Genomic DNA, 17,943 nt, shown 5'->3' on the forward strand with positions numbered 1-17,943 from the left:
CACGCACGCGCGCACGCCCTCGTACGCACGTAGGAACAGATTAAGTCCGAATCAATGGCCCTGGCTGGACTGGGAGAGAGATTTCACCCAGGGTTCTCGTTAATGTCTGACACATGCGGCAAAGGCTCGAGGGAGTGTTATTACCAGGGTGATGGTTGATAAGACGCTCGTTTCTCCACGCTGCGTCCCACGGGAAAATGCATCGTGCAGCCATGGAAACCATAAGGCTAGGTGTTATGCTATAATTGGGCCAGCATTTTTAACGGTGCAGCTGCACTGCCAGGTATGCCACTGTCTTCAAATGAGAAATTATAGGGGAGCCGCAGCCGAGCAGACGCAGCCGACTTCACGGGAGCCTTTTTCCTGTGTGAGGGGTTCTCAATCGCACTTACGGCGTGGAAGAGCCAACGGAAAGTAGTAAAAACAAACATTAGTCTATTCATGTTTTAGCCTATTTAGGTTAAAATAAATTAAAAAAATGTTGCTAATCGCTTGCTAGCATGTTTGCTCCTGTCCGGGTGCAAGACGGAGACGGATCGAGGAAGGAGACGAGGAAGGGAAGAGGAGGAGGGAGCGTGAGGAGGAGGAGGGGAAGAGGGGAAAGATGGTCGTCAGCCAATCCCTGCTCAGTCTCCGTAACTTGGTTGATTACGATCAATTTCCCTGGTATCGATGGCCTCGCTGGCTCCGAGCTACGCTCCCTCCTGCACTTTGCATGGTACGTGCTTTGTGTACCATGACATGACTCACACTCCGCTCTCCCACCTGCAGTGCCTCCATCCCGGCCTTGAGAAGCCTCAACAGCTGGGCGCTCCCAGAGCCGCCCGCCGATAAAGGGCGGGGCCGTATTTTTAACAAATTAGTGAGTTAAAAAAAAAAAAGTTGAGCGCTTTTACTGCAGCGGCGCGTGAGGAGAGGAGACCTTGTTTCCTGTCGGCGCCGCCGAAGGATCTGAGAGCCTCCCTGAAAAACTTCGATGAGACGGAGTTTGGTCACGATGCGCCGGACCCGAGGAGCCACCGGATCCGTATTTGTGGTGGGGGGGGAGCGGCGGCGTCCTCCCTCCGGCATGTGTGAGGGCGCGTCCCGCTCGCTCTATCTCTGCACACTTGGCACGCTCCATCCGAATTAATTGCATCTCTGCGAGGGAGAGAGCGAGATGGATGGAGGGAGAGGCAGGAAGGTTTAGTCCTTCTGTTGGGCTGGTCTTGCTACAAGGGGAGTCATTTAAAATTCTGCCTCCCGTGTGGCTCCTGGTTTCCACTTTAATGACCCCCTCCTCTCTTCCTGCATTTTATCTCAGGCCTTTCCCGGGATTTGGGGGCTGCGTGCTCGCTTTGCTGCGATGCACACCTCCATTTGTGCACGTATACAAATAAATAATGCCCGTTTATTGACCAGCATCTAGGTCATTAGTGACAAAAAAAAAACCCCAGTTTGCACCTTCTGTCTTCCGCTCGGCGCCTTCTCCTTGGTTCCTCTTTGTCACCGAACAACAACCCCCTCCACCTCCACGACAAACTGCCACCGCCGATCCAACTCCGCCGCCTGTGTTTGCGTGCCAATTACTGTGCGAGCGCCACCTTTTCGCTGGGAACATGGCCGCCGCGCCTGCTGCCGAGCGAGCGGGCGAGCGAGCGAGCGAGAGAGCGGGGGGCATCTTTGAATTAGCCCTCGCGCCGGATCGCGCCTAAAACCTGACGCTCGCTTTTGGGGGGAAAACACCACAAATCCATTGTTTTACTTCCTCTGTTTCCGGGCTTGAAAACCCGTGTCTGCAGGATAATAATTCATAACGGCGGGATCATGAGAGATGCATTGATGAACGCGGAGCCTGGGACCGGGTTGGGAGCAGAGGCTGCGCGAGGCCCTGTGGACCATTACCTGCTGCAGTGTTTACCAGCGCCACGGTGGAGCTTTGTAAAAGGCACAATAGGAAATAGCTTCAGATGGAATGAGCCGGGGCTTTTCTGCATGAGTCTCTGAAGGGGTCTCTGTCCCCCCACCTCCCTCTCTCTCTCTCCCACACACACACACAGGCACATATGGGGGTAGAGTGGGCTGTAGGACGGCGGCGGCCCACAAGGTCAAAGTAGGCAGCGTGCGCGCTTGTTTTTCTCCGTGTTTTCTCCCTCTCAGCGGTGGAGCTGTGCGCTGCCTCCCCGGGTCTCTCCTCTATCTGGTCAATACCAGCACGCAGCTTCTGACGATCAATGGAGGGTCAATACCTCTCAGACGCCTGCCTCTTTGTGCTCTCACTGATTTAGCTACCACCTACCCTGGCCATCTTTGTTTTTACTTTTTCTTTCTGCCTCCTTGTGTTTTTTTTTTTTTTTCTGGACTCCAGCTCTCCCTCAGATATCGGGATGCGGCCGCAATTGGAGGTGCCGTGGCGAATCCTCCCGATCCGCCTGCAGACGGGGCCGGATCAGAACCACACGCAGTCATGCTGACCCACGGGCGTGCGAGTCACAGTCACACTGACAACGCGTTGGTTTGTTTAAACCCGAGTGATTCACGTAAACCAATAAGTGAGGCAATAAAAGCTGACCCGACCCAGGCGACCGTCATTATTAGACGAAGTCGCACCGTAGGATCCGCTACAGAAGGAGCACAGGTGCACCAGGAAGAAGCCTCCACCCGCTCCAGCAGCCGCCCACTGTGCAGTGTTCACTGTAGTCGTGTTATTTAAAGGAATGCGCTTTTCTGGGGGGAGTTCTGGCCCCGTGGTGCAGCTGTTGCAGCGCTGCAGTGGACCAGTGGCGCTGTGACATCTGTTGTTATGCCATTATTAGGATCCCCCCGCCCCCCGTTAGTGTCACCACGGCACACACTCCACCCAAAAGAAGGAGAGGAGGCAAACGCAGGTGGCTGAGCCGCAACACTGGTGGAACTTCAGATGAAAAAGGAACAATGCATCAGTGGAAACAAGCTGAAAAATGATGAGGCTTTGGTGAAAACAAGAGGAAAGGACAACAGCAGCTTAAGAGATGACATATTTCTGATATTATATAGATATATGAGATATGTTCATATGTGCTTTTAATCTTGATCAGTCCCAACACAGCAGTGATTAAGAGCTTCTTAACATGAGGTGAAGGGAACTCCTCTCCTCCTGTCTCCACCCGTGACCCCTCCTCCCTTTGTTTCAGACGCAGCAGCCGCTCAGCGTGGAGGTAAAAGTGCCTTTATATCATCAACGCTGGGTAAAGACCTGAACCAACACGCCTTAATAACACAATAAGAACACAAATCATTAACTCGCTATTGTTTCCAAACAACCGGACGCCCCCCAAGTTCACACTGCAACACACAGAACTGTATGAAAAAAACCCAAATTAGCCGCATCTAAGAGAAAGAAAAGAAGAGGATGAAGAAAATTGTACTTAATTATAAAAAGAATCGTCAGGTCCTGTAAGTGTTTGGGGCACGGTGTAAAGCAGCACGGCTGAATATAAAGCGTCCAAGTCAAATGGGATGCAGCGTCCTGTGACTTCCCAGCATTAGTTGACTAACATCTTCCTCTCCTAAAGTGACTGATGATTGGAAAGTCCCCGTGGAGCCCAGTGACATTATGGTAATTGTCATTACTGGGGTTGGAGTGCGTGCGTGACTGACGCCATTAGAGAAAGTGCAATTACAGTAGGCTTCGGTGACCTTGCTGACTGGTGGAGGTCAGGGCTTCTCATTAGAGCGTGGTGGAAGGCAGCCCAGTGTCTCCGCTGTGCCAATCAATAAGAGCCTAGCTTGCCTGGCGCTAATCATAGCTCTGACGCAGCCTCACGCCCAGCCGCCCCCATCGCCGCGCGCCCCCACCGGCCTCCTCCACCCCCCCCCGGCTCTCGTGTTGCCGGAGCGCCGGCACCTTTCCTCGCCGCAGCGCCGACCGATGCAAACAGGAGGCGCGTGCGGAGCAGAATGCCCTTTATGCGGACGCTCACCGTGCTAATCCTGCATGCGCAACGCTACGGTCCTGCGCGTGTTGCTCCCTTCATTCTACAGCCTTTCACTCACTGACTGGACTCTACAACCTGCAGGTGGCTTTAGATGTGGCTGCAGGTGAACAGATTGGAACGCGGGGTGCTTCGGATGGTTTATTGATGTAATGTATAGATGCATGGTGATACGAGTCTTGATCTATTAGTCATAGCTGATACTAAGAATGGAGATGCTGTGGAGCGTGGCTTATCCTTTCCCATCATGCATTGCCAGTTGCAGTCATGTGAAGTGACTCTTGTGAAGTGTCATATGACTCCAGCTGTTATTAACTGCATGTTCGCTAATGCCCACCAATCACTGGCGCCATTAAAAACCTGGATCAGTATCGCACTTTAATTGCAAACCCCACAATAAATGTGTCGTTAGGGTTTTTAGTTACTGTATGGTAATGTCTGTGGGAGGCCCGGTTTGTTTGGTGAAGGAGTATCAGCCGTTTTATTTCTGTCCTCATGATTTCATTCACCGATCATGGTGAGGTTTGCACATGGGACGGCTCCGTGTGTGTGTGTGTGTGTGTGTGTGTGTGTGTGTGTGTATGTGTGTGTGTGTGTGTGTGTGTGTGTGTGTGTGTGTGTGTGTGTGTGTGTGTGTGTGTGTGTGTGTGTGTGTGTGTGTGTGTGTGTGTGTGAAAGGGGATAATTACTGATTCTTTATCCAGCTTCCTTAACATGCTTTTCACTGTCAACAATCTCCATCAGAGATTAAGGGAGAACTCTGATGGAGACTCTGATGCAGGAGGGAGGGTTTCCCTTCAGGCGTCTTAGAGTGTCACCAGCACCAGAAAGGAGGGTGAATCCACAGCAGCCACTAAACTGAGTCCAAATCTAAAACTGTAAAGAATAGTTGGTCAAAGTTTATGACATGTGCGTTCTGGTCTCATCTAGAACAAGGCACAAGGGGAACCTTTACTTGGCTGATCAACAAATTGACTCTTAAAGCGATACTTTACTGCTAAAAAGTTGTGTTTAAGTATTTTATATTTTACAAAAATGTGCAACAACATTTAACATCGATAGTCCAGAGAAAACAGGCAAAATGGAAGGAATGTGTGTTGTGGCTGAAAATAGCCATATCCTACAACACCCAGAATGCATTGCACTCTGGGCTGCAGTGATTAGACCTACCTGACGTTTAGCTCCGCCCCCTTCTACAGAACAAACCAGGAAGCACTCGTTGTGGTCTGTGGGCACATGGCAACCAATCCCTTGAGATGTTTCAGGGGACTTCTGCAGAGGAAGGAATGATCATTTCTCTGCACAGAAAATATGGAGGAATCTGGGTGTCATCATTCTTAAAAACTACCCGCCATCGTTTGGATCAACCCCCATTGAATATTGGTGAAGTTTTCCTTTAATCTGCTGCAGATCCTGCAGGTCCTGTGTGTCTGTGCTCTATCCACACTTTGCAGTGTGTCGGCCATGGGCCACCTGTCGTTAGTTTGCACTCCAGTGATTTAGTCACCAGACCTGCCCATGCATTCAGGGCCCGAGACGGACAGCTGTGCTCCAGCGAAGCCCCCACACCCCTGTTGCTCTTTCCATTCACCCTGTTTTATCTCGCATGCACTTTTTTCCCCGTCTGCCTCCATCTGACTTGTTTTTCCAGGTTTTGCTTTGGGAAAAGGACGCGCTGCGTCTCCGGCGCTCCCTCGGCGTCTGCGTCGCCCCCTCTGAAGAACGACAACACCTACGGTGCACAGAGCGGGTTTATTGTCGGCGGAGGCGACTGTAATTGTAGCCGAGGTGTAAAACTAGCATCCCGTGGCCATTGTGGCTTTTAGTGCCTTGTTTGCTGAGAAGCAGGTTGTGTCAATTTGATAACAAGCAGAGGATGGAGGCCGGATGAGGAGAGGGTGGCTCTGGGGACGGCAGCGTTCACCACTTCACCGACACCTCAGCAGCCAATGCATCAACGCATATATTGTTCATATTAATGTCCTGTCAGTCCATAAACAGACCTCTGCCCTGCGTCACTCAGGTAGCAGCCGCTCTTTGGGGTCGTATTTGGAGGAACCATTAGTTTCTAACAATTTAAAAGAAATAATGTGACTTTAGATGGGAGAAATTCTCAGCAGGAAAATCTTTGACCAAGCAATGCAGTCATTTTAGCAGCAAACATCCCTTCAATTAATTTGCCCGTCCTTTCATTGGTGGAGCAATTTTGACAAACTCCTTCTCATAAATGCAGCCTCCAGCTATATATTTATTTATATAATATGTTTTGGGCTTGAGGAGCATGAGGAAAGAACAAAAGCTCGCACCGGCGCAGCCTTTGGAGCCTGAATGCGCGCCGTATTTCGCAGAAGTATTCGTCCGTTTGCGTCCGAAAGCGCAGGGTTTTTTTTCCGCGGCGCGTCAGAAATTTTTTAATTTGATTACATTTTCTCGCGTCGCCCTCCTGCAAATGAATGAAGGCAATCACATACTTCTCGTGGCGTGTGAAGCCAAAAAAGAAAAGAAAGAAATACAAATAAGAAAAACAAATAAAAACAGCAAGAAGTGAGGGTTTGGTGAGAAGTGCTTCACTCATTTGCTGGAGTGGAGGCCTCACACAGTTCAAAGCTTATTCGTAATATGCACCCGACAGAAGCACAAAACAAAGACTGTGATTAAATGAGACTTATTCAGAAAGGAAGTTGTTTTCATCTAAACACGATGACTTCTTATTTCTCTCCTACGAGCACCGGCGCCCCACATTTCACCCAGCCCTCGGTCTGTGCGGCTCCTCGTCGCCCCGCTGTCCGCGGCCGCCTGTGACAGGCTGTAAATCCTGCCTGGGCCGAGGGAGCCGCGCCGGTGCCTCCAGGCGCAGCTCCAGCTCCACGCGCCGCTCGCCCTCCACGCTCCGCTGACGCCGGCTCTGCGTCCAGCCTCTCCCTCCTCCCTGCCTCCGAAAGTCGCCATCTCTGGATGATGGCATCGCACAGCACCCCGACCTTTAATCTTCAAAGCCCCCGCTGTCACGCGGCTCCACCTGCGTTTTAGCGAAGATCCTAAAAGGCACGGCTGCATCCTGGACTACATGAACCTCGCGAATTTCACGGAGCAGGCGCTTTGGAGAGGATACAGAAAGGATGCCACCAAGCCAAAAACCGGCTCAACAAGGCAATCAGCCTGGAGAGTCACGCTGCCAGCAATGACTCACGCTACAGAAAAAGACTCAACATTCTCCTTTCCCTCAACCCTCTTTATTATCATATGGAGAAACAAATCTCCACCGTTCAGCTTCCGAAACACTGGAAGCAAAAGTCCCCTGTTTTACGCACAACGTGCAAGTGAAGGCACCATTAGCTTGGATGTATTGGATGTACTGCAGATGTTGCACTTGGATGAACCTCTGTGGAGATTGGCTGCGATCTGATGTGTGCGTTCAACGCTCCTATTTACTGTACTTTACCATCGGCTCGGTTGGGACGCGCACGGCGCCGCGCTCGCTGCCCGGACCTCCCTTCGGCCCTGGGGTCCCGCTTCAGACAGCTTCTGTGCGGCCGCGGCCGTCAGACTGTGACTGGCGGCAGACGCGTGTCTCTGCATCTTCGCACATGCTGAGCAACATCTGGGCAGCTGTCCGCCTGCTGCGGGAGCAGCTACAGCAGCCTGGGCCGGAGATGCAGGAATTATTCCCAAGCAGAGCAGGTTCTGACGCGCTTGCTAATCATTAGTATTATAGTAAGACTTTGCCAAATGTTAAATATTTATAGTGTTAAACGTCATATTTCAGTTGGAATTTGCTTTGTTTGAATGATCTGGAGGACTTCCATGTATTACAGATGCCAGTTACTGTAATGATGCTGTGTTAACTGTGATCATCGAACCAACTTGTTCTCATCTTCAGATCTGGCTCAGTGACCCACAGATCATGTGACCCACTGTGGTCTCAGTACTGTATCTTTGTCTGATCCGCAGAATTAATGACTGAATTTCCAGAAAATGTTGAAATTCATTTTGTTCTTGCGTCTTTGACGAGTCCTGATGAATTTCACTTTCTCCGTCCACTGGTGAGAAACATATTGTGACATCTTGTGTTAAACTGTCCACTCCACATGGAAATAAACTACAGGCTTAAATATAAATAATATATTTCACATGAACCTAACCGTAATGAGAAGGGATGAAAATGCCAGCGAGGCCACTTCGTCCATAAGCTTATAGATTTTTATTTTTTTATTTTTTACACTCACCAGTGTGGCCATTTGCAGCATCGCGCCTCACACTGACAATGAGGGAGACGGGAAGAGAAATGGTCTGGATGAGTGGGTTCACTTTTCACTGGTGGAGACAGATGCTTGTTTACTGGCCTCATTATGTCAGCAGCTGTCCTGGCCAGGTCACACTCTGGTCCTCAATCCACCTACTGACTGGCGAGTCCAGCATCTGACACCGGATCCGCCGTAAAGGCCTCCACATGTGAGCTCACCTATACGGGAGGTTCTCCATTTAAATTGCTGAAACTTAGCTCCAGTATGGGTGTGATCACAATAAAGGACAATTTCTAGATTTTTAGAAGTAGCATTTTGAGAACTTTAAAAAGTAATCATTTAAATAAATACTGCTTGAATCCTTTTTTATATTTTGATTGATTTGATCATATACATCCTGTTTCGGCAGATTTACATGTTTTTCCCTCCTTACCTAAGAAAATAAGAGGTCTTGTTATTGTTAGAAACATCTTTCAGGTTGTAATTGCTCTTCATCATATCTACATCATCATCATCAATGTAACTGCACACACAAAATGTTTATGATCCAGTGCCTTGATGATGCTTTTACTGCTTATTTCCAACTTTGCCTGTCCTCCCGATGCATACGTGAACGTGTTGTTTTTCCTCTCTGCAGTCCCCACATCTATAATCCCTTTTATTGAAATCCGTGTCACCTGCCGCCTGCGCAGTCCAGCACCCTGAAGCATTAGACGGCTGGCATAGTGACGGGCACTGCGGTGAAAGCGGGGAGAGGAGGGAGACGTGACCATTATGTCTCCGCTTTAGTTGCGTTGGTAGGCTTTTAAAACGTGACGGTTCGTTTCATGTGCAAATTTGACTGGAAGGCTACGAGCGGCTAATCAGCGGCTAATCTACAACACAGACACGTGAGCCTGAATTCTCCCACGTCTCGCCGTGAGCCCGACGCTGTCGCCAGGACTGCCCGCGTCGCCGCTCAGGTGCACGGAGTCACGGCGGGCACGTTGACTGGATGCACATTAGCATTTCCACCCCCCCCCCCCCCCCCCTCTTTTCCCCTTGAAGCGCGGAGCAACGCCAGACTGAGCGCCGTGTTTGGGGAAAAAGATTGAGATGGAGCGAGCGAGAGGTAGCCCCTGCCACGAGGGAGGTGGAGAGAGAAGACAGAGTGAACGGGAGAAAGGAAAGCCAGAGGGAGAGAGGAAGAAGGGAGGATCGAGCTGAGGGAGCGCCAGGCAATTTTGCAAACCTGTGACACATTAATTATTAACAAACTCCGGCTAAATGCGTAAACTCTCTCTCTCTCCTTGTTCATTCTCTCCTCATCTCCTGCGGAAAATGGTCACATGCACTCTATAGGGCTGTACCCATATACATGTATATATAAAACCCAGCAGGGTGCCGTGGTGCTCGTAACATGAAGTGGAGCATGTCAAGGGGCCGGCGAAGGTGTCAGGCCCGAGGCCCGCGAAGACCGGGAGACGGGAGGTGAGACGCCAGCGAGGGTGAGACGAGGCAGAGAAAGCGGGAGGCGCGTACAGCTGTAGCATGAAAAGGATGAGAGCGCCAGAGGAAGGGGAGACTACAAAGACCAAGATAGAAGCAGCGGCGCAACCAGAGCGCGTTCTCTCATGCTGCTGGCTTAACTGCTAATCGTTAAGGTGGTCAGTCTATTTGACATTCAGTATTCTCTAATCAATGGGCTAGAATGTTGCAACGCTACAACGCGGGCGTGTGTGTGTGTGTGTGTGCGTGCGTGTGTGTGTGCGTGCGTGTGCGTGCGTGTGTGTGTGCGTGCGTGTGTGTGCGTGTGTGCGTGCGCGCAGGCACTGCTTGAGCGGTCACTCTGCCCCTCAGGCGGTGGTGTGTGTTTGGCAGGGAATGGATCCTCCCCCAGGAGCGCGGGAGGAGATGCGTGTAAATGTCCCTGCTATACTTTTTGCTGCAGTCCGTCCTCGCGCGCCGGCTTCGCCACGGAGACCGTGAAGGGTCGCCGTTTCACGCCGCGTCACGTTATGGGGGACGTGGTTCGTACGTGTGACGATGCCAGGTTCCTTCGTGGCGCATATGACATGATGTTTACGTATTGTGTTAAGCAGAACGCTCCACCTTGTGTTTAGGTCTGATTCTGGGGCCTCACATTTCTGGGAGCTCATATAACTATTAAGTGCTTTGCAATGATTTGAGGACTGGTGTTAGTAGCGATGAAGGAATTTCACATTTTAAGGTCAAAACATTATAAATATATAAATTGAGATGCAAACCTTCCCCTGGAGCAGCTCCAGAAACGCCTCGCTTTGATGAAAGCGGGCGGCCACGGGCCTCGACTGGTTCTGGTGAGGAGACGCAGCGTGGATGGAGCGAGTCCGGCCCGACAATGGCTCCGCGTCACGCCGTCTGAAGGAAAGGCGTTTAAAGCCTTCACCTTTACATCACAATGGGCTGAGTGGGCTCCTGCGGGTCACAATGGCCACCTCCGCGCTCGCAGCGGGACGCGTGGCCTTTCTGCGTCCACGTCCTCTTTGTTTCAAAGCCGATTAGCATAAAGCGCTCGTGCGATGCTGAAAAACGCCTCACGTCGCGCGCCGCATGTTTCAACCCTGAGCCCAGTGACGCCTCCTTCACCGACGCGTTCCCACGTCTCCCGTGACACTTCGGCTTTTTGCGCGCGACGCCATCCAGCTGCTGCTGCACATCTGCCCACATCTGCACGAGCATTATACCGTGCGCCGATGCCAGGTGGATGTGATCAATAGCATCTTCCAGCTAATGCTGCAGTGCGATACTGTAGGTAAGTGTAAAGCCTGTAACGTGAGTGTGGGGCCGGAGGAACAGACAAACGGACTCTGCTGGGCTTTTTTCCTGCCTCTGATTTGCTCCCCGCTGTCACTCACAGCTGCGTGGCACCGGCGCAGCTGCGCTTCCTGCGTCTCGCCCATTAACCGCTTCATATTCGGCCGTACTGGACACCGACGGGAGGAAACCTGTTTGCCTCCATTCTGGGGCTGAAGAAACGGGCTTCAGGCTAATGAAGTTCACGTAAAAAAACCCCAGCTCTGTTCACGCGTTCTGGTTTCCCTGTCGGAATCAGGCCGACTGTGAACCAATCACGTCTTGAGTGGAGCCGCCAGCCCATGACCTTAAATCAAATGCCACAGTAATTTATGTGTAACCTAAAACATCTGAATGGTGGAGAGCAAAAAATTCCCGAAATTGTACTTTACTGCTTCATAGAGATACAATGAGTCTGGTTGTTATTGTAAAACAACTACGGATGAGTTTCCATATTCATCAGTGCCACTGGGAGCGGCGGGTGCAGAGCGGAGCTCCAGGTCGTCGCCTCCACCCTCTACTTTCCAACACTTTTCCACGCTTTCGTGCGTCCTCGTCTCTCCCTTGTTGCCGTCGCCGCTACAGAAACGTCCTTTTCAGCGCGGCGTCAACTCGCCGCTTGATTTGGCGTCAGCCAGCGTCGCTGCACCATCTGTTTGCCGTTCCTGCCTCTCCTCGGTTGGTAATCACTGCGAGTGAGTGACCGCCTCTGTTGTTCACGCCCCCCCCTCCCCCATTAGCACAGCGCGTTGAGAGCCCGTTGATCGGTTCACTTTGTGTTGGATCATCGATTAAAGGGGAAATCATGACTCATGAGTCATAGTTCGAACCCCCCGCTCTCCAAAATCTTACCTAGACCTGTGATACTCCCTTGCAGTGAGTGGTCGGCGTCTCAGATTTCCCACTATACCCAGTAATAAACTGACATAATTATAGGACAGGGCGTCCACAAATCCTCAGAACAACGACCTGCTTCCCTTTGTCTGCTGCATCTGCATGGTACCTGTGGTTAAGGTCGTGGTCATCATCAGCTGATGCTTCAGGGCCACAAACAGTGTGTCGTCATTCAAAAACAAAGCCGCTGAACAGTATCATCCATTAAACCAGCGCACCTCCCGCCGCGTGATTTCACTCATTACTGCGACTAAGACACTTTTCCCTTTCAAACGTGAAGTTTCCAACAGAAGGGTTTTGTTCGTGACGCGCTCGTGCATCACATAGCGTCCGACATTGTACCTGATACAATGGCGATAGGTGCTATGTAGGTAGAGATGCAGGTTTGACTTCCGCTGGAGAGTGGGAGGAAACAATGAGACAGCAAACCAAGTAGGAAATTTCAACACCGATCCAACACCTCGTCGGGGTGTTGTTCAAAGAAAGGGTGCTGATTCAAATGAGGGGTTTTAACAGAAAGTTATTTTTAAAAGAAGAGTGGCCATTATACCCAGAGGTGTTGCTTTGTCAGAAGGAAAGATCCATTACTGACAGCAGAGCTGCGCACGTAGCAGCACATTCAAATGCACTAATGGCAGGACATTGGACCTGCTTTGTTCTATGTAGCATCAGTTAGCTCGAGCTCAGTTAGCAGACTCCAGCAATATGACCCAAAGTGTGGGTACATGAGCCCAGTTTCTTCACCTCCTGCGGTCCTGATCCTTCAGCTCGTAACACATGGGTGACTTTAACAGACACATGGCGCCGGGGCAGTGTCACCGTGACGCTCCGCGGGCTCTGCCTCTGTGGCAGCGGCCCCGGGGGACGTGATCTCCGGGGACGTCTTGCTCGGTGAGCTGCCGGGTCTGAGAGCGAGGGGGGGGGGGGGGGGGGCGGAGCGCAGTCTGACGTAGCCCGCGGGCGCCTGTTCCCTCCATCGTCGCGCCGCTGCGACTACGCTCGCCGCACGCCGCACGCCTCGCTAGGGCTGAAACGGGGCCAATTAGCCGACGAGGAGCGCGCGCATTGACCACGCGGACCGAGGGGGATGGTGCAGCGTCTCACCATGGCAACGCTTCCCGCTGTGAGGCCCCGCAGCTGTATGGCCGCATGCAAACCTGGCCTCCAGCATCCCCAGGTCGTACAGAACCAACAGCACATCCATGAACAAACACGGGGCATCAAAGCAAAGAAGATCCTTCAACTGGAAATTATTAGCACCCATGGGAGTTTAACTCTCATTCTAATTCTCTAATTTTATAGAGTTATCGAGACTAAACAAATCAGAACTGATCTAATTTATTGATATTTAATCTTGGTGTGAATTGTTAGACTTGGTTTTATCGCCGGGGTCTTTGGTGGGTGACGGCAAGCAAGCAGCTGCCTCCAAGCTGTGCTACCGCTTCCACAAGTCAAACCAGAGAGGCCACCTGCTGCTGTCTGTCTGGAAAATCATTAAAATCTGTCGGCTTCATCATTTTTTCTTAAAGCCTTGATGAGCCGCTATGGTACCAGGTCACTATGCCGCGTTTTGCCACGCGAAAAAAAAACACCCCAGATTGAGTTGACCAGATCAACCGTTTATCAGCTTTTTGTCTCCCTCTATTCTTCCCATCATGCATTGTAATTACCGCATCGCTGCGTTGCGTCTGCAGTACGTACCATTTAAAAACGCGTTCGTAACAAATCAGATCAAGCAATAAGAAATGTTATTGTGGCCTCTAGAGGTTTCAGACACACTTAAAACCTGGTATTTCTTTACAAAACTTATATTTGAAATAATTATTTCAAGTATAATTTGCCATAAATCAAAGGTTATGAAAGCACAGCGGGACCTTAGATCAGTTTCATCATTTTAATACAGTTTTAGCTTTAGTATCTGTATTTTGGGTATAGTTTTCAGAACAAGATGCCTCTGATTATCACGTAACAACCACAAATTCAGCAGGTAGGTTCAATCAGCTGACGATCAGCTACTGTCAAACCCCACACATTCATATGCATGCGACGGTGTGGGCGCGGCCGCATGTGGATCGCGCTTCCGTCCGGCTGCACCGGTTCAGACGGACGCCGCGTGGAGGGAGCGACCCGCTGCACATAAACAGAGACTAGCTCGGCTACGTGACGCAAGCGCGCGCATACATGAGTGACAGCCAAGGTCTTCTTAAAGTAGATCAGATGCACGCACACGCACACGCACACACACACACACACACACACACACACACTGAGCCCCTGGTTTGTCCCCCTGCCCACTTCCTCTGCAGCCTATGGTGTTTCCGCTGGGGTGAGACAGTGCCAGCTCCCTCCCTCTGCTTCCCAGTGGGGTCCTGCCTCCCGGCATCTGTCAGGGCAGCTGTCTCTCCTCTCCACTCTGCACTGCACCACACTATGCCAGGCCTCCGCGCAGGACTGCGAGCTGCACACGCTCGCATTAATAGGCGCCGAGGCGCGATAGGACGCGTCTTCGCCGTTTTTAGCCTGCGAAATCCAAAAGGTTCACGTCGGGCTGACAGGGAGGACTTGAACCGATGACGGTAGTGTGTGTGACAGAGGTAAAGCGTTTAAAATATGCTTCTACTCTCACAGCTCCAGTCGCTTGTGCTTTTCGCGAGTAATTAACACAAACACGATGCTTCTTCTCTCTGCGGATGCCTGCACATCGTCTGAGCGGCCTCATATTGTTCAATTTCATTTGTTATTCGTATGAATGGGCCTGGAAAGAGACTGGAGACATCACAGCCAAACGGGGGAGAAGAAGAAGAAGAAGGAAAAAAAAAACTGGAGAGCAGAGATGAAAGAAGGAGGGGTAGCTCGGGTCCAGGTGTGCCAGAAGCTTCAGGAAGTAAACATACAGGCACTAAGCTACACAGGTGCTGAAAAATGATCCTTTTTCTTTTGAGGCCCAACAAAACAGAGAGGGATGTGTGTGTGTGTGTGTGTGTGTGTGTGTGTGTGTGTGTGCATGTGTGTGTGTGTGGGGGGTGCAGCCGATACTGAAACCTAGAGATTAATATGGACGAGAGGAGGACAGTGCACCAGAGAGCACGGTCCGCGGCTGTGGTTTTGGCCGCAGGTCTGGAGAAAAAAAAAAAGCCGGCATCAACAACCTCCTCCTGTCGTTGCCGGCGAACGCTCACAGAAGCACACAAAACCCGCTTGGCTAACCCCACCTCCCCCCCCACCAGAACCGCCGCCCGACCCCACCCCACCCTGCACACGCTCCCAGGTAGCGCGCGCATGCACAGGAATACCTAATGCGCACGCACGGAGACAAAAACACCCCCCCCCTCGGGGGTGGAGGTCCATCCAACACAGATGTAGCCCTGATTAATTGGGCGCAACACGGGGAAGTGGGTCTGGAAACTACCTGGCAATTTCCTGCAGCCTCTCCTCCCCCCGCTACCTTCTCTCCACCTCAACACCCCTCCTCCCCGCATTTGGATCACGTAAGTCGGCAGGTGGGCTGCTGGGAGGAGTGTCTGCCGCGCGGTGTTGATATTCTGCCGGCGTCCGGCTCGCCGGGCGCCCTACATCGCAGGCACTCCCTCTGGCAATGCTTGCCTTGGCTCTGGGCTGAGTGCTGGAAACGCTGAGAGTCTGAGAGACTCGATGGGCGAACGTACAGGTACACACACACACACACACACACACACATGCAGAGAATGGACTTCTCTCTACTGCCCAGCAGAACACATCGCAGCGAGGGAGAAAGAGGGGGAGCAGAGGAGGGGGAGACACGGAAGAGGCAGAGAAATGGATAGACATACTGTATTTACCTCACACTTTTTCAGTAAAGCGTGTGGATTACCCAGCAGAGCACAGGGAGGCTTTTTAATGAAAGCACAGGAAGGGGGCAGCAGCTGGTGGCATGTGTTTGAGCCGGGAGGATAAGACCCCTTGTGCTGGGCTCGTCAGCCCCCTCCCTCCCTCTGGTTTCTTCATCCCCTAACCCTTCATCCTATCCCGGCCCACCCCCTTTCCACACCCATAGAGAATGAAGCCCTTTGTCCGCTCTACTACTGCCTGTCCTGGAGTCGGGCCGGAGCCGCAGGGGCCCGCTGCTCAGCCAGCCCCAGAACCGGAGCCCGGACCCAGGCGAGCCCCCTCGCAGCGCTGGCTGCGGCCCGCCTCCGCGGACCAGCGCGCGTCCCCGATCGCCCGGTGCTGGGAGAGGAAGAAGCAGGAACGGGCACAACAGACAGAGACATCAACAGAATGTTTGGACAAAACCAATGAGAGGGACGGAGAGAGGGGAAAACACAGAGGGCCGTGTTCAAACCCACAGCAGATAATGGGGACTGCTCAGTGTCGAGCATATATAGATAACGTGGACGACGGCCTGGTAAATGCACAGCAAAGCAAATGAAGTAAAAATAAACAATATCACATATCTATTGAAAAATGCTCAAATAGTTTAGCAGAAAACATAGTTTGCTGGAGTTGAAGAAGCAATAAACAAGTGATGAACATGTGCAGGGAGCTAATGCTAACGCTAACGACACGACTGAGGAATGTTGGAGAATCAGTATCTGTATCAGGTTGCTGTCACGGAGAGCTGTGTGCTGGGTACGAGGCCCGGCGCACACAGGAAACCTGTGTTCTGCAGTAACCGGATCCGCGTCGCCTCGGACTCCGGCTCCTCCTGGAAACGCCGTGTTCGGCCACGTTCCGCTCTGAGCGCTCGGCGCGTGACGCCGCTGCAAAGCGCTGACGCCGCTCGGTGCTCATTCGGGCTTCAGGCGCCCCTCGAATGGGTCGGAGGGCCCGGACCGGTCCGCTCGGGCCCAGGGGCACGTCTCTGAAGGGAATTTGCAGCGATGGGCAACAGAAGCCGGGCCTCCGAGAACCCAGACGAGTCCAAGCGCCATCAGAACCTGTAGCATCCATCGCATTCCATCTGCATTGCTACAGTGCAGAATGCTGCAGTCTCAGATAGGTGTTATTATGCAGGGCAGTTTACTGGAGTAATTATATTTCCACTAAACATGACGTTATATAAAGGTTGACATCACTAATAAGACCCGCATACAAACAGGGAGTAATATTTATTTCTTTTGCTCCCAAAACTATTTAAATATTCATCATCCACTCCACTTCTCAGTTCATAGATGCAGAGGCGGCTTCCACTAAAGTTAATTCTCAGTTTGTCGTTTTGTAAAATCTTTTCCCGTGTCCATGTGCAGTAAAATGTGGCAATAAACTCTGTGCTCATGTCAGTGGCGACGGGGAAGTACACGGCAGGTGTGGCGGGTTCTGGAGGTCGCGCTGCGCGTCGGGGTCTCACCTGGGTGGTTCCGGCTTATCTGTCGCCGCGCGTTATCTCCCGCTCTGTGTGCACGTCCGCGCGCAGGTATGCGTGGGAACATTTTTCTGCAGTCTGAATAAGCGCGGCCATTGTTCTGCGATGGGTGAACTCAGTGGTCACGTCCCCGTTCTGTCCCTCTGCGGACGCTCCATCTGGACCCGGAGCCCCCCCCGCTGTGCGCTAAACTAAACGGGTTTCACGTAGTTGTCTGGGCGCTAACTTGTCTCTCCTCTGCCTCCATTTCCCACAATCACGGTCCGCTCCCGCCGCCTCCTCATTCGTCCGCTGCGTGATTCACGCCCAGCTCCGACGACGGCCGGCAGACCACCGCAGAGGTAGAAGCGACCATCATGTGCCTGTGACATCTATTCCTGGCAGCCACAAACGTCGGTCACGGCTCCAACGGGCTGATTTTGTGACTCAGGTGCTGAGAGCGCCCCCTGGAGACGGGGGAAGTCATTACCGCTCCCTGATGATGATGGACGCAGATTCGTTTTTTCCCCCTTCCTCCGGCTTTTAAGGTTCTCTCGCACATGCTCCCCGCCAGTGTGTTGAATCCTTGTCCTCCTGCACATTGGAGCATGGCAGGCAACAGCATCCACGCATGGCAACACCAGCCCAACAACCATCTCCTAGCAACGCACGTCCTCTGCCCCAGGAGGAATCTGGAGGTCTCTGCTGTAGTCACACC

The 17,943-nt window shown here is 52.0% G+C and overlaps 1 long non-coding RNA gene across 2 annotated transcripts; it reads left to right on the plus strand.

Moving 5' to 3' along the window:
- The first annotated feature begins 70 nt into the window (after window positions 1–70).
- Window positions 71–2,557, plus strand: LOC114869629 (uncharacterized). 2 transcript variants are annotated; one of them, XR_008696692.1, is made up of 3 exons: window positions 71–417; window positions 500–718; window positions 2,348–2,557. It is a non-coding gene; the product is annotated as an uncharacterized LOC114869629 (long non-coding RNA). The 2 variants fall into 2 exon arrangements; XR_003788181.3 differs by having other exon boundaries at window positions 71–414.
- The last annotated feature ends 15,386 nt before the right edge of the window (window positions 2,558–17,943 follow it).

Source organism: Betta splendens, chromosome 14, assembly GCF_900634795.4.
Source record: "Betta splendens chromosome 14, fBetSpl5.4, whole genome shotgun sequence".
NCBI classification, from domain to species: Eukaryota; Metazoa; Chordata; class Actinopteri; order Anabantiformes; family Osphronemidae; genus Betta; species Betta splendens.